Below are 16,195 nucleotides of genomic sequence, written 5' to 3'. Positions count from 1 at the left end.
GTAATCCACCCAAACAAGAGCCCTGTAATTACACTGTGTGTCTGGGTGTGTGGTAGGGCCTCCATAGTACCGGGGCGGGGACTGGGGCAGGGGACTGGGGCAGGGCTTGGGTGAGGACGTAAATATGTTAATGGTTCAGTCAGGGAGGTGGGATGACAGACGGGGCTGTGTGTGGGGTGTGTGCATATGTATGTGTGTGAGTGCAAGGGGGGGAGGGATAAAAAAAGTATGGTTGAATTGAGACAGGCTTGGTTGGGTTGGGGGCTGGTGGTCTGATGACAGTTTTTTATTGGTATTCAGTGGGGTGACCCAGTTAAGAGGTTGCTTTGCTGTATGGAGAATGAATGAAGTATATGGAATAATATAGTTTTCTTACCTAGAGTACCATAATCCAGTCATTGTCTCTCAGAGAACAAAAGACAAAGGTCTATATCACATCCACCCCTTCCTCTGACGGAGCCCACGCCAGTACTTGTGCCTCCAAAATCCCATATTCTCTCATCGAGGTCACTGAACCTGGCAGGAAGCCTTTCAAGTCCACATACAGTTGGTTTTCACTTAAAAACAATCAGTAGATGATTTCAGCTATCACACTAAAGATCAAATGGACCCTGGCGTGCACTGGACACCGACCAGGCTCTGACAATTCAGGAATGGCCGGAAGAGCACTAACCAACAGATGTCTGGCCGTCTTTCTGACCCACCCATAAACCCCAGTGTTATTGTTTTAAGGCAATCATGTGATGCAACATAACCCATAATTCATCACTGAGGCTATGGGGTTAAAAACAACAGAAAAGTAACAACAACAATCTAACGGTTTGTTAGAAATCAAAAAGGACTTGGTTTTGATGAAGGATATTCTCTCTCTGTGTGTCTGGGATCTGCTTAACCCCTGTCTGCCTTATATCCTCTCAGCTCCCCTCCTTTTGGAGGCAGGTGGCAACATGTGAAGCGTATCAGCACTGCGGATCTAATGTATTCTACCATCAAATTAAAATGTGTGGGGGATTTCAGATTGAACCACAGCCCCACCTCACTATGACAGTATGAAACACAACCACTTCCTGATCTTTGTCTCAAGCTGTCTATGCTCAAGGACTAACAAGCACAACAAAACTTTTTAGTAATATGAAGAAATGCCTAGCTTTTTTTCATCCTTATTAAGAGTTTATGAGACTTCTCTATCTCTCATGTACAATCTTGCACTGACACCATCCGCCAGTCTAATAGTGTCTCATGAAAGAATGAGAGGAAGCATTATCTTGGATGGGGGCATAATAAAGTAATACGTTTAATCTCTAATTGTTCAGATAGGATATCAAGTGTATTTCAGATTACAGTGAGTGCTTGAGGAGTGCTTGCTGTGTCTGTGTCTGTGCCACAGAGTAATGTCCTTCTGTTGACCCCATTAGAAGCCATTCGCTCTGAAACAGACAGATTACTTGTGCAGGCTGCTCTGCAAATCTTTTATTTCTGGAGAGAAACCATTTTGAAGGAGTCTGCCCAGTGCCACATCCTTCTTCCTCCATGTCTCTTTTATAAACATGCCCTGGAGGGCTGAACATCAATCACCTGAGAACAAAGAGGAAGAGACAAATAAATAGTCACTGAAATACTGAAGTAGAGTGAACTCAGCTCGTGAAGTCTGTTGGAGTTGTGCTTTTTGAGGAAATGTGAGTCTCCATTCACTGGCCGCGCTGTCAGGGGCACTTGCTCTAAAAGGGGCAGATCAAATGTGTCCTCTCCTCTGAAGTAAATGAGTGGAGACGGTGTGGAGGGCACACCCTCCTGGGGGTAGAACGACAGCGGCAAAACCCCAGACTCAGCCCAGCAGGCCCCCATCATTCTGTCTCAGTGTGAGCCGTGAACAACGGGGGAGTCATGGCCTTGTTTGGCCCTCATACAAATACACTTAAAGGACCTCAATTAATGAGCCTTGTTCCTCCACCATCTTTTAATTAGAATTGACATTTTACGTTGGTCAACAAGGCCTTACTAAACATGACCCTATTCGACCAACTCAGCCAGGAGAGAGCCAAACAGAGAGGTGGCAGCTGAGGCTGACCCACATGGTCTAGCAGCAATCTGTATTTCTACTAAAACTGGACCAGGGAGACGTTTGCCAAACAGTGACACAATATGAGAAGAATGCAGGCTAGACCCGTGGATCTCATGTTCTCCAGCTCTAAGTTACTCCATCAGGACAAAGGTTCTGTTACTTCATCTCACAGCGCTGTAGGTGTGTCCCATGGGGATGAGATCAGGCCCAGTATTGTGCTGCCTGGGAGCTTTTGTGTGAGGTCCTTCTTTAAGAACCAAGCACTGCCTGGGAGGTTCTACCTTATCCCAGACCTGTCCCAGACTTGGCTTGAGTTTCACAGAGGAGAAGAGAGGAGCTTTGGTTGAGCCAGGCCTCTGTTACCTACAGATATAGGATCTTAATCTGAGTTCATCTAAGTTTCTCACAGAAGGAAAATAATCATGCAGCAACAGGAAATATGCATTTTTGTTTGGATTATAATTTTTAAAATTAGGGGTTGATGCAGTTTTGGATAGGGAAAATCAAGTCTGAAATGTTAAAGTGGAAAGTTTAAACCTTGAATACACTACAAATGTGCATTTTCTGCAACAATAGGATGATCAAATTAAGATATAACACCTGTACTGTTGGAAGAGTAGTTTACAACAAGGAGAGGGTTATAAATTGAAAGTATCAGAACTCGGGATAAGACCCAGATCACAGATGTTTATTGACCAAACAAGGGGCAGGCAAAAGACAGGTCAAGGGCAGGCAGAGGTCTGTAATCCAGGGCAGAGTCAGTAAGGTACAGAACGGGATCAGAGCAGGCAGAGGTTCGTAATCGAGTCAGAGTCAGGCAGGCTCGGGGTCAGGGCAGACAGAATGTCAGAACTGGGAATATTAGGAAACAGAAACTTGAGAAAACAGGAAGACGGGAAAGCACGCTGGTAAAACCTGACAAGACAAACTGTCAACAGACAAACAGAGAACACAGGTATAAATGCACATGGGATAATGGGGAAAATGGGCAACACCTGGAAGGGGGTGGAGACAAGCACAAAGACAGGTGAAACCCATCAGTGTGTGACAGGACCCCCCCCTCCTCTAGGAGCGCCACCTGGCGCCCTGCCTGGGCACATACCTGGATGACCAGGGTGCCGGCGGTGGAACTCAGCAATGAGGGCTGAGTCCAGGATGTTCTTAGCAGGGACTTAGCACCTCTCCTCTGGGCCATAACCCTCCCAGTCAACCAGGTACTGGTATCCCCTGCCGCGAGGTCGAACACTCAGGAGGCGCCTCACCGTGAAAGCCGGAAGGCCGTCGATGAGATGGGGGAGAGGAGTGGACCTGGAAACACAAGATAAAGGACAGTGAGATGCAGGTTTGATCTTGGACACACGAAACGTAGGATGGATACGGAGGGTGTGGGGCAACAGAAGGCGAACAGCAGAGGGGCTAAGGATTTTAGAGATGTGGAATGGGCCGAAGAAACGGGGGAAAGTATACGGGACCCCACTCGGAGGGGCAGGTCCCGAGTGGAGAGCCATACTCTCTGCCCGAGCCGCTAGCGGGGAGCAGGGGTCCCGTGGCGATCCGCTTGTTCCGATACCTGGATGTGGTCTTCAAAAGAGCGGCCCGGTACGGCGACAGCAACAGATGAACATCTGGGCAGAGGGTATGCTGATTTCCTCTTGCTCGGGGAAGAGCGGGGGCTGATATCCCAAGGAACACTCAAAGGGTGAGAGACCAGTGGCCAAGCAGGGAAGGGTGTTGTGGGCGTATACCACCCACACGAGTTGCTGGCTCCAGGTGGTGGGGTTGGTGGAGACGAGGCAACAAAGGGCTGTCTCCAGGTCCTGATTGGCTTGTTAGATTGGGGGTTGAAACCAGAGGACAGGCTGGCCGACGACCCAATGAGGGTGCAAACGCCTTCCGGAACCGGGACGAGAACTGGGGACCCTGATCGGAGACCATGTCGCCCGGAAGTCCATGGATCCAGAAGATGTGCTGCACCATGAGCTGAGCCGTGTCCTTGGCTGAGGGTAACTTGGGAAGGGGAATAATATGGACGGCTTTAGAAAACCTATCCACCACCGTCATGATAGTAGTGTTGCCGTCTGATGGGGGAAGCCCAATATATGGGACCAGGGGCGGTGAGGAACAGGGAGTTGGTGAAATAGGCCAGCCATATCTTGCTGCAGAGTCTTATTTTGTGCACACACCGTGAGGGCGGTGGCGAATGCGGAGACATCCGGCACCATGGAAGGCCACCAAAAGCGTTGTTGAACAAAAGCCAGGGTCTGACTGGAGCCTGGATGGCAGGTCAGTCTAGAGGAATGCGCCCATTCCAGGACCGGGGAACGGCCAGAGTCCGGGACAGACATCTGGTTAGCCGGAACCCCTCCAGGTGAATAACAGGGCCCAACGAGCCTGCCTAGAGTTGAGGTGCTTGGTGGTGCGGAGATATTCCAGGTTCTTATGGTCCGTCCACACTAAGAATGGGTGTTCTGCCCCATCCAACCACTGCCTCCACTCCTCCAACGACATCTTGACACCAAGGAGTTTTTGATTTCCCACATCATAGTTCCTCTCAGCAGGGGTAAGATGATGGGAGAGGAAAGCGCAGGTGTGCAGCTTTTGATCCTGGGCAGAACGCTGGGACTAGACGGCCCCAACTCTGACATCCAAGGTGTCGACCTCCACCACAGAGGGGGGAAGACACGATGCTGTAATCCTGGATGAAGCGGAGATAGAAGTTAGCAAAGCCCAGGAAACGTTGCAGCTGCACTCTGGATGTGGGTTGAGGCCAATCCACCACCACTCTCACCTTGTCTGGATCCATCTGTATATGTCCTGCAGCGATGATGTATCCAATGAAGGAGATGGTGGAGTGATGGAACTCACACTTCTCCGTTTGAACTAAAAGCTGGTTCCCCAGGAGACGTGGAAGGACTTGTCTGTCATGGAGGACGTGTTCTTGAGCTAACCGGGAAAAGACCATGATATCGTCGAGGTAGACAAACACGAACCGGTTCAGCAAGTCCCGGAGCACATTGTTGACCAGGGCCTGGAACACAGCGGGAGCGTTGGTCAGCCCGAATGGCATAACTAAGTACTCATAGTGCCCGCTAGCTGTGTAAAAGGCTGTTTTCCACTTATCTCCTTCCCGTATCCAAACCATATGGTAGGCGTTCTGAAGGTCCAATTTAGAGAAGATGGTCACTACCTTAAGAGGTTCAAAAGCCAAGGAGGTGAGTGGTAGAGGGTATTTTTTCTATGGCCTAGGTCTCCAGACCCGACCGGGTGTAAAGCCAACACCCGAGGGGGTATAGTGTCTGGGAGAAGGTCAATGGCAGGTATTGCAGGTGACTCTGCCAATAGTTTGCCCATCCAGCACTCTGACGTCCATGGGAATGGAGAGGGGCTGAGTGGAGATACCAAGCTCCGACACCAAGGGAGCATTGATAAAGCTCTCATTTGCCCCAGAGTCAATGAGCACCCAGAGTGATTTGGCCTGGTCACCCCATAAAAGGGTGGCATTGATACGGGTGTGACACCCTAGACCCACTCCAATTTGCTTACCTCCCAAATAGGTCCACAGACGATGCAATCTCAACCACACTGCACACTGCCCTAACCCATCTGGACAAGAGGAATACCTATGTGAGAATGCTGTTCATCGACTACAGCTCGGCATTTAACACCATAGTACCCTCCAAGCTCGTCATCAAGCTCGAGACCCTGGGTCTCGACCCCGCCCTGTGCAACTGGGTACTGGACTTCCTGACGGGCCGCCCCCAGGTGGTGAGGGTAGGCAACAACATCTCCACCCCGCTGATCCTCAACACTGGGGCCCCACAAGGGTGCGTTCTGAGCCCTCTCCTGTACTCCCTGTTCATCCACGACTGCGTGGCCACGCACGCTTCCAACTCAATCATCAAGTTTGCGGACGCCACAACAGTGGTAGGCTTGATTACCAACAACGACGAGACGGCCTACAGGGAGGAGGTGAGGGCCCTCGGAGTGTGGTGTCAGGAAAATAACCTCACACTCAACGTCAACAAAACTAAGGAGATGATTGTGGACTTCAGGAGACAGCAGAGGGAACACCCCCCTCTCCACATTGATGGAACAGTAGTGGAGAGGGTAGTAAGTTTTAAGTTCCTCGGCATACACATCACAGACAAACTGAATTGGTCCACCCACACAGACAGCATCGTGAAGAATGCGCAGCAGCGCCTCTTCAACCTCAGGAGGCTGAAGAAATTTGGCTTGTCACAAAAAGCACTCACAATCTTCTACAGATGCACAATCGAGAGCATCCTGGCGGGCTGTATCACCGCCTGGTACGGCAACTGCTCCGCCCACAACCGTAAGGCTCTCCAGAGGGTTGTGAGGTCTGCACAACGCATCACCGGGGGCAAACTACCTGCCCTCCGGGACACCTACACCACCCGATGTTACAGGAAGACCATAAAGATCATCAAGGACAACAACCACCCGAGCCACTGCCTGTTCACTCCGCTATCATCCAGAAGGTGAGGTCAGTACAGGTGCATCAAAGCTGGGCCCGAGAGACTGAAAAACAGCTTCTATCTCAAGGCCATCAGACTGTTAAACAGCCACCACTAACATTGAGTGGCTGCTGCCAACACACTGATAATGGGAATAATGGGAATTGATGGGAAATTATGTAAAATATATCACTAGCCACTTTAAACAATGCTACCTAATATAATGTTTACATACCCTACATTATTCATCTCATATGTATACATATATACTGTACTCTATATCATCTACTGCATCTTTATGTAATACATGTATCACTAGCCACTTTAACTATGCCACTTTGTTTACATACTCATCTCATATGTATATACTGTACTCGATACCATCTACTGTATCTTGCCTATGTTGCTCTGTACCATCACTCATTCATATATCTTTATGTACATATTCTTTATCCCCTTACACTTGTGTGTATAAGACAGTAGTTTTGGAATTGTTAGTTAGATTACTTGTTGGTTATTACTGCATTGTCGGAACTAGAAGCACAAGCATTTCGCTACACTCGCATTAACATCTGCTAACCATGTGTATGTGACAAATGAATTTTTTATTTGATTTGATTTGAGTAATGGGCTCCTCGTCCGGCTCAACAGAGTACTCATACCTACTGATGAGCCTGGACGTTTTAATGGACAGATGGAAATATAATGTCCTGTTGTCCCGCAATACAGATAGCTCCTGGTGTTCAGTCTGCGTATACGTTCATCCGGAGATAATCGAAGCCCTTCCCAGTAGCTTGGGCTCTGGAGGAGGCGTCCGCCCTCTACAATTCCCGTGAGCACTCGGGTGACATCGGATTCCCTCGGAAATGCCTTCGGGGGTTTCCGGGATTCCTCGGAGGCAACATGGGAATCGAGGGCAACAGGGGACAGATTCCCTCTCCCTTCTACATTCTCGTAGCCGCCCATCGATCCGGATGGTCAAGACTATGAGGGAGTTGAGATCCATGGGCAGCTCCCGGGCTGTGAGCTTATCTTTGATCACCTCCGATAATCCGCGTCGAACATGTCGAACAATGCTTTTGGTTTCCAGGCACTCTCAGCTGCCAAAGTGTGAAAATCCACCGCGTAGTCTGCCACACTATGGACGTCTTGACGTAGCTGGAGCAGTTTACGAGCAGCGTCTCTCCCCGACAATGGAGACTCGACCACCTTCCGTACCTCCGCCACAAACTCCTCCAGACTGAGGCAGACGGTGGACTGTTGCTCCCACACCGCTGTAGCCCAGGAGAGTGCCCTCCCGGACATCAGTGTTATGATCTACGCTATCCTCGAGCGGTACAAGGGGAATGAAGACGGCTGGAGCTCAAAGATGAGGGAGCAGTGGGAGAGACTGAAATCAAGCCCCATCAGCCAATGGATGCCGAGCCCTCCCTCAGAAGCCCCACCTTCCTCGCTATAATAACTGGGCTCGCATCCATTTCCTAAATTCTTCGCACTTCAGCTCTCCCGAAGGAAGAACGTGATGTTGTGAGTTTTGGGTCTTGGCATTGGTTTTTTGGATTTGCTAAAAGCAAACTACTTTGCTCTGCTTGTGTAGCTAATGCTTCCTTTCTTGAGTAAGATGGTCAGTGGCAAGAGTAAGTTCAAAAAGGCTAACCAGCTGAGTTTGAACCACTGACCCTGGCTTATGGCATGTGGTTTCACAATGAAAATGAATGATACTCATGAGTGCTGTCCTGTTTGCCAGAGGTGGAAACAAACTCAGGAGGCATTGGTTTGGAATATTTTGCATGACCATTGTCTCCGGCCAGGCTGACTTAGTGAGGAAGATTGATGGCTGGAGTTGATAGGGGTGTCATCTCAGCTGAGTTTGGCTCATTCCGGTTTCTTTACCTGTGTTCAGAGTTTGTATTCCGAGGACGATATACTATCCCTGATTGGCGGGTTTTCAGAGTGTGAATCGGGTTACATCATTCCGGGGCAGCCTGAAGCCCCGGCTTTGGTTTCGGCGGAGTTCCTGAAGGTTTGGGTGAAGGTATTTACCTCTTGTCCCTGAAGCGCGGCTTACCCCTTTTTAAAGATTTTGCAGAGAAGTGTGTACCTAACCATAAACATCAATGCCTTTCTTTAAAATCAATACACAAGTATATATTTTTAAACCTGCATGTTTAGTTAATATTGCCTGCTAACATGATTTTCCTATAACTAGGGAAATTGTGTCACTTCTCTTGTGTTCCGTGCAAGCAGTCAGGGTATATGCAGCAGTTTGGGCCGCCTGGCTCATTGTGAACTGTGTGAAGTCAAAACAAATCAAATCAATTTATATAGCCCTTCTTACATCAGCTGATATCTCAAAGTGCTGTACAGAAACCAGCCTAAACCCCTAACCAGCAAGCAATGCAGATGTAGAAGCAGGGTGGCTAGGAAAAACTCCCTAGAAAGGCCAAAACCTAGGAAGAAACCTAGAGAGGAACCAGGCTATGAGGGGTGGCCAGTCCTCTTCTGGCTGTGCCGGGTGGAGATTATAACAGAACATGGCCAAGATGTTCAAATGTTCATAAATGACCAGCATGGTCAAATAATAATAATTACAGTAGTTGTCGAGGGTGCAGCAAGTCAGCACCTCAGGAGTAAATGTCAGTTGGCTTTTCATAGCCGATCATTAGGAGTATCTCTACCGCTCCTGCTGTCTCTAGAGAGTTGAAAACAACAGGTCTGGGACAGGTAGCACGTCTGGTGAACAGGTCAGGATTCCATAGCCGCAGGCAGAACAGTTGAAACTGGAGCAGCAGCATGGCCAACTGGACTGGGGACAGCAAGGAGTCCTCATGCCAGGTAGTAATCGGTCGACCTCTAACTTAGACAATACCTTTGATGATACAGTGGTAGTAATACAAGTTTAGAACATTTACAGAAAATACAGAAATGCCCGTGGTGGAGGTGTTGCTGTTTATATTTAGAGCCACATTCCTGTAAAGATTAGAGAAGATCTCATGTTAAATACTGTTGAAGTAATATGGCTACAGGTTCACCTGCCTCACCTAAAGCCCATTCTTGTGAGAAGCTGCTATAGACCACCAAGTGGTAACAGTCAGTATCTGGATACATGTGTCAAATGCTTGATAAGGTATATTTTCTGGGTGATTTAAATATTGACTGGCTTTCATCAAACTGCCCACACAAGAAAAAGCTTCAAAAAGTTTAAAACTGTAACCAGTGCCAGCAACCTGGTTCAGGTTATCAGCCAACCTACCAGGGTAGTTACAAATGGCACAGGAATAAAATAATCAACATGAATTGATCACATCTTTACTAATACTGCAGAAATGTGCTTGAAAGCATTATCCAGATCCATCGGATGTAGTGATCACAATATAGTAGCCAAAGGCTGGGCCTAATACAGTGTATAAGAGGTCATACAATAAGTTTTGTAGTGATGCCTATGCTGTTGATGTAAATAATATTTGTTGGTCTGTGGTGTTTAATGAGGAACAAACAGACGTTGCAATTGACACATTTATGAAATTGTTTTTCCCAGTTACTAATAAGCATCCACCCATTAAGAAAATGACTGTAAAAACTGTTAAATCCCCATGAATTTATGAGGAATTGGAAAATTGTATGGTTGAGAGGGATGAGGCAAAACGAATGGCAAATAAGTCAGGCTACACAACCGATTGGAAAATTTACTGCATATTGAGAAATCATGTGACTAAACTGAAAAAAAGAAGAAGAAACTACACTATGAAACAAAGATAAATTATATAAAGAATGAAGCACCTTTGGGGAAAAAGGCATGCTCAACTCCATCATTTATTGAATCAGATGGCTCATTCATTACAAAACCGACTGATATTTCCATCTACTTTAATGGATTTTTTTCATTGGCAAGATTAGCACATTTAGGCATGACATTTCAGCAACAAACGCTGACACTACACATCCAAGTATATCAGACCAAATTATGAAAGAAAAGAATCGTCATTTTGAATTCCATAAAGTGAGTGTGTGAAAAAGGGGTGAAAAAATTATTGTTGTCAATCAACAATGACAAGCCACTGGGGTCTGAAAACTTGGATGATAATAGCGGATGATATTGCCCCTCTATTTGCCATATCTTCAATTTAAGCCTACTAGAAAGTGTGTGCCCTCAGGCCTGGAGGGAAGCAAAAGTCATTCCGCTACCTAAGAATAGTAAAGCACCCTTTACTGGCTCAAATAGCCGACCAATCAGCCTGTTAAAAACCCTTAGTTTTGGAAAAAATGGTTTTGACCAGATACAGCATGCTATTTTACAGTAAACAAATTGACAACAGACTTTCAGCATTCTTATAGGGAAGGATATTCAACAAGCACAGCACTTACAGAAATGACTGATGATTGGCCGAGAGATATTGATGATAAAAGATTGTGGGGGCTGTTTTCTGACTTCAGTGTGGCTTTTGACATTATCGATCATAGTCTGCTGCTGAAAAAACGTATGGCTTTACACCCCCTGCTATATTGTGGATAAAGAGTTACCTGTCTAACAGAACACAGAGGGTGTTCTTTAATGGAAGTCTCTCTTTAATGGAAGCCAACATAATCCAGGTAGAACCAGGAATTCCTCAGGGCAGCTGTCTAGGCCCCTTACTTTTTTCAATATTTACTAATGACATGCCACTGACTTTGAGTAAAGCCAGTGTGTCTTTGTATGCGGATGACTCAACACCATACACTTAAGCTACTACAGCAACTGAAATGACTGAAACACTTAACAAAGAGCTGCAGTTGGTTTCAATAAGTTAGTCCTAAATATTTCAAAAACTAAAAGCATTGTATTTGGGACAGATCATTCACTCAACTAAATATTGTAAGAAATAATGTGGAAATTGAGCAAGTTGAGGTGACTAAACTGCTTGGAGTAACCCTGGATTGTAAAACTGCCATGGTCAAAACATATTGATACAACAGTAGCTAAGATAGGGAGAAATCTGTCCATATTAAAGCACTACTCTACCTTCTTAACAGCACTATCAACAAGGCAAGTCCTACAGGCTCTAGTTTTGTCGCACCTGGACTACTGTTCAGACGTGTGGTCAGGTGCCACAAAGAGGGACTTACGAAAATTGCAATTGGCTCAGAACAGGGCAGCACAGCTGGCCCTTGGATGTACACAGAGAGCAAACATTAATAATAATAATAATCTCTAGAGGTGAGATCGACTTCATCACTACTTGTATTTGTGAGAGGTATTGACATGTTGAAAGCACCAAGTTGTCTGTTTAAATGACTAGCATACAGCTCAGACACCCATACATACCCCACAAGATATACCACCAGAAGTCTGTTCACAGTCCCCAAGTCCAGAACAGACTATGGGAGGCGCACAGTACTACATAGAGCCATGACTACATGGAACTCTATTCCACATCAGGTAACTGATGCAAGCAGTAGAATCAGATTTTAAAAACAGATAAAAATACACCTTATGGAACAGCAGTGACTGTGAAGCAACACAAACATAGGTACAGAGGCATGCATACACACACATGATAACATACGCACAATACACACACATACACCTTGATTTTGTGTTGTTGATATGTGGCAGTGGAGTATGGGCCTGAGGGCACACACTTAGTATCTTGTGAATTCTGTAATGAATGTATTGTAATGTTTTTAAAATGTTAGAATTGCCTTAATACAAATTCCATGTCTGAAATGTACTGAATAAATAAAGCTTGATTTCATTTAAACGAATGAGCAGAACAAATGCAGCATCTGTCAATTATTTACCAGTACTGTATATCATGTATGGAATAAAAAAGGGCTCATAAAAAAACTCACACATGCATGAACACCTGCACATGATATTTCTAAGTCATACAGTATGTTAGTATGTTTCAAATACAGTGTCATTAAAAACAGGTATTGGTACATTGACACTTCCATGCTTTGTCACAGATTTGAATGCAGTAGACCATGGTTGACTTGTTGCTTCTAAATGGTTTGATTTCTGATTCAGGCATGGAGGGCCATTCTGTAGTTGGCCAAGTTGGCTGGGGCTGAGGTTTGCATGTGTCACTCACTGCTGCAGTGGCTTGACCATGTGAGCAGAACGTGCTTGCTGGTGCAAGGGTTAAAACAGCCGGACAGAGGGAGAGGGACTGAGTTAACTGTAATCTCTTGCTTGACAAAGAGCTATTCATAAGAGGGTTAAACTGATTAGGGGAGAGGAGGATTGAAGAGGGAAATTTGGGGGTAAGGGAGGGGTGGGCTGTCAGGGGATGGCCCCAGACTTATGATTGTATTCAAATCAAAACACATCCCACAATGCACCTCTGCCTGTCTCCCTTAAACACATACGGAACAGACAAAGAAAAACAAAACTGAGGCCTCTGTAAACAGAATGATCTGTCTTCCTCCATAGGTGCCGCTATTAATTGTAGCATATGAAATTCTGTATATCCCCGTGCATTACAACATGTAATTACGCAGCAGTGGGAACCACCACTGCAACAATCACATGTCCATTCCATTTCCTCCGAACAATAGAACATTATCCCAGAGATTTAACGCTGAGAGGCTGCATGGACCACAATGAACAGCATTTGCCACACAATCACTGCATCGGAAGTGTTGACTTCCATATGTGTGACAACCAGCTTTAATGGAATTATGTGGGTAAAATTAATACGATTTTAACACCAGTTTTACTAAAGTCAGCATGGGAGCACAAAGTGATTTTAAACACCATGTAGTACATTCAAGTATATTGTATATTAAAACCATAGGCCACGGTTACATAAAATCTTTTGTCAGCTGTTCAGGCAAGCCAGTTCTCTGGCAGTGCAGTGAGCGGTGCAGCTCAGAAAGAGCTGAGTGATTTTTAACCTGCCACCCACTGGGGGAGAACTTGACTCTGGCTAATGTGAAGAGGGTGGTGCGTCTTAGAGGGGAACGCTGAACTGAACGGGTGCATTAGAGTTTCCATTATGCACCCTTCACTGCACACCAGCCAGACCTGTCAGAATAGCAGCTCGTTGTAAGGTAGACTGAAGTTGTCATGTGATACATGGGGGTGGAAAAACAGTGAGGAGAATAGACAGGAAAAAGGAGTAGCTAGTGTTTCTCTGTCTCTGTGCTCCATAGAGACTAGTGTATCGGAGGGCCTCGGGATATTGTGCTAATGCAGGCCAAGTGGGATTAATGAATGTGTCTGCTGGTAGTAGTCGGTGGATTATTGATCCAAATACCTTCTATAACCTCGCCATAATCTGTCATTGTATTCCTTGTGGAATGCAGCAATGAGCCGTTTATCAATTTTCATCAATACTTGGTCATCTTTGATGAGTATTCAGATCCCCATATTTTTCTTTCGAGTTGGGATGGATTGGAAATTGTCCACACCTTTAATTTGGAACATTATTTTAAATCATGTGGTAGTGACTCATCTGTCCATTTTAACAAAAGCAATCATTTACAGGGCACATATTTAGTTTAAAAAAAATCTTATTCTAATTTGTTTTTTTATGAATGGAAGCAATTTTGCCATTTGTGACCATCCATGGCTAGACAAATAATTAAAATAAAACTGCATATGTCACTATTGTCTAACCTCAGATTCAAATTAAAACATGCTTTTCTCTCTCACACTGGGTGTGTTCATAATTTCAGTGCCTGCTAACCGTAAATTCACACTGGAGCGCACACTGGACGCTCTGGCCGAGGAGCAGGGTTGATCCGAGCGTTCTGGCCTCACAACTGCAGTCAAGTACCCAAGCTAACTGGCTAATGTTGGCTAGCTTGCTAGCTACTTCCACACACAAATGAGAGAACACCTCACTCTGACCATTTTACTTGCCCTAGCAGAGCTGGTTAGGCTGTTTGTATGTTATCCAGAGCATTATCAAGAACTGCAGCTGACAACAATTGAATTACGCTTTTTTTGCCGACGTTTACTGACACCAGCCATATTCAATGGGTGTTGAGCGTTCGTAAATGTGTCAGTTATTCTGCGCTCTGGCACACTCAGACGAGAGTGAGTAGGTAGCCAGAGTAAATGTACGAATGCACCCACTGTCTCCATTTCCTACTGCTGGATCGGTCACAAGCCATTTACCCATTATTTAAATCCAAACATGTTTTCTTCCATGTGTAATTTTTTGAATCACAGGCACAAACCTACCCCTGTGATTGGCCCTCCCTTCCCAGAGTTTTATCCCCGTCGCTCCCCGTTTCCACAGCAACTGAATTCAAATCCAAACTCACAGCCCTGGGTATTCTTGGTTTCATCACTATGGTAATCTGAGAGAATTAGGAGGGGTGGTGTGGGGGAGTTGCCTTCCCTTTGTAGCGATGGACAGGGAGGAGGGGAGCAAGAAAGTTAAGTGTTTCATAGTCAAACTAAAAATTCCCCAGTGGTGAGCCAGTTGGAACTGCACACTCAAGGTTTTGAAAATCAACTCATATGCTGTGCACCCTCATGCTTGCATGTCAGTATTTAGATTTATTTGGCCATTGGGAATTCCTTGGTTTGTGTTTGATTCTTAATCGTTCTTAGAGGTGCTGGTAATCTTAATGAATTTAAAATGTTCCTCAGCATTTCAAGCCACAAAGGGATTAGGTGTGAGATTGTGTATGAAGGGATACACATGAAAGAGTTTTTCTCCAGTGCACTGGGTGTGGAGTTAATTCCATTGCTCTTTGGGAAAAAGTCTGTATAGGAAATAGACAGCTCAGGGAGGATCCCTCACTTTGAGATAACAGCCCATGCCTGAAGTCTTTGATACACCTGTTATCATTTCAGCACACATTTCCTTTCTTTGAGTGTCCTATCAGCTCTCCTAATAACACTGACCTGGGATCAGAGGTACCTTTTTATGTAAGCACAAACTGAGAGCCGCCCAGTAATGATTGGGTCTGTGTTGAAGCAGGTCAGACAATCATTATCTCTGCAGGCATACCTTACCATTAACCAAAACAACAGCCCCACTCTGGAATGTGGGGTTAATTGTGACTCATTCTAATCCCTTTTTAAACACAGTGTGGTGTTTCACCCTGAAGCCTCAAGGCTGTGGGTGCATTTTGCTTAATTAATCACAAGACTACCTCCGGCCACTGCTGTCTGAAGGGAAAACATCCTGGACAGCTGAATAGTCGCTGTTTTCCTCTGAAGTTGAAGTAAATTCAATAAATATTTTCTGTCATTCAACACCCTGGTGAAATGACCTCAGGAGCAAGATTGTGTCGTGAAAAGATTCAATGATGAGGGTGCAACTCCATCTCTATTCTCATGCTTATTCAATGAACAGACTAGGGGCTTTTTTTCATGAAATAGGGGCTTTTTACACATTGTGTTGTCAATCATAGGATTTAGTGTACAAGGTGCCTACAGTCTTTATTCTAGATTCTGCAGGCTTTAGAATTGCATTGGTTATCTACTACAATTGCTTACTACAGAGGCTTATAAAGCCTAAGCATTTATCAGACCTCATCATATGAAGGCATTCAGTTGTACAACTGACTAGGTATTCCCCTTTCCCTATTCCTTGTCAGAGGGTTAATTGGTTAAACTTATTCCACCTTGAAAAATATGTATGTTTCCTGTGTTTAAAAGAGAAGGGCTTCCTCCTCTGCTCATTTATAGCTCCAAACATTATTAACTTACATTTCT

At 45.4% G+C, this 16,195-nt stretch overlaps 1 protein-coding gene and 1 long non-coding RNA gene across 3 annotated transcripts in view; one reads left to right on the top strand and one right to left on the bottom strand.

The window, feature by feature from the left end:
* LOC135541036 (protein turtle homolog A-like) overlaps positions 1-16,195 on the top strand; it is a 47,230-nt gene that overhangs the window by 9,902 nt on the left and 21,133 nt on the right. The window lies entirely within an intron of this gene.
* On the bottom strand, positions 1,304-14,803 carry LOC135541051 (uncharacterized). The gene is made up of 3 exons (XR_010455908.1): positions 14,708-14,803; positions 3,165-3,370; positions 1,304-1,575 (listed from the first exon to the last, which is right to left on the bottom strand). It is a non-coding gene; the product is annotated as an uncharacterized LOC135541051 (long non-coding RNA).

Source organism: Oncorhynchus masou, chromosome 1, assembly GCF_036934945.1.
Source record: "Oncorhynchus masou masou isolate Uvic2021 chromosome 1, UVic_Omas_1.1, whole genome shotgun sequence".
Classification (NCBI taxonomy): Eukaryota; Metazoa; Chordata; class Actinopteri; order Salmoniformes; family Salmonidae; genus Oncorhynchus; species Oncorhynchus masou.
This window is presented reverse-complemented; position numbering and strand designations above follow the sequence as displayed.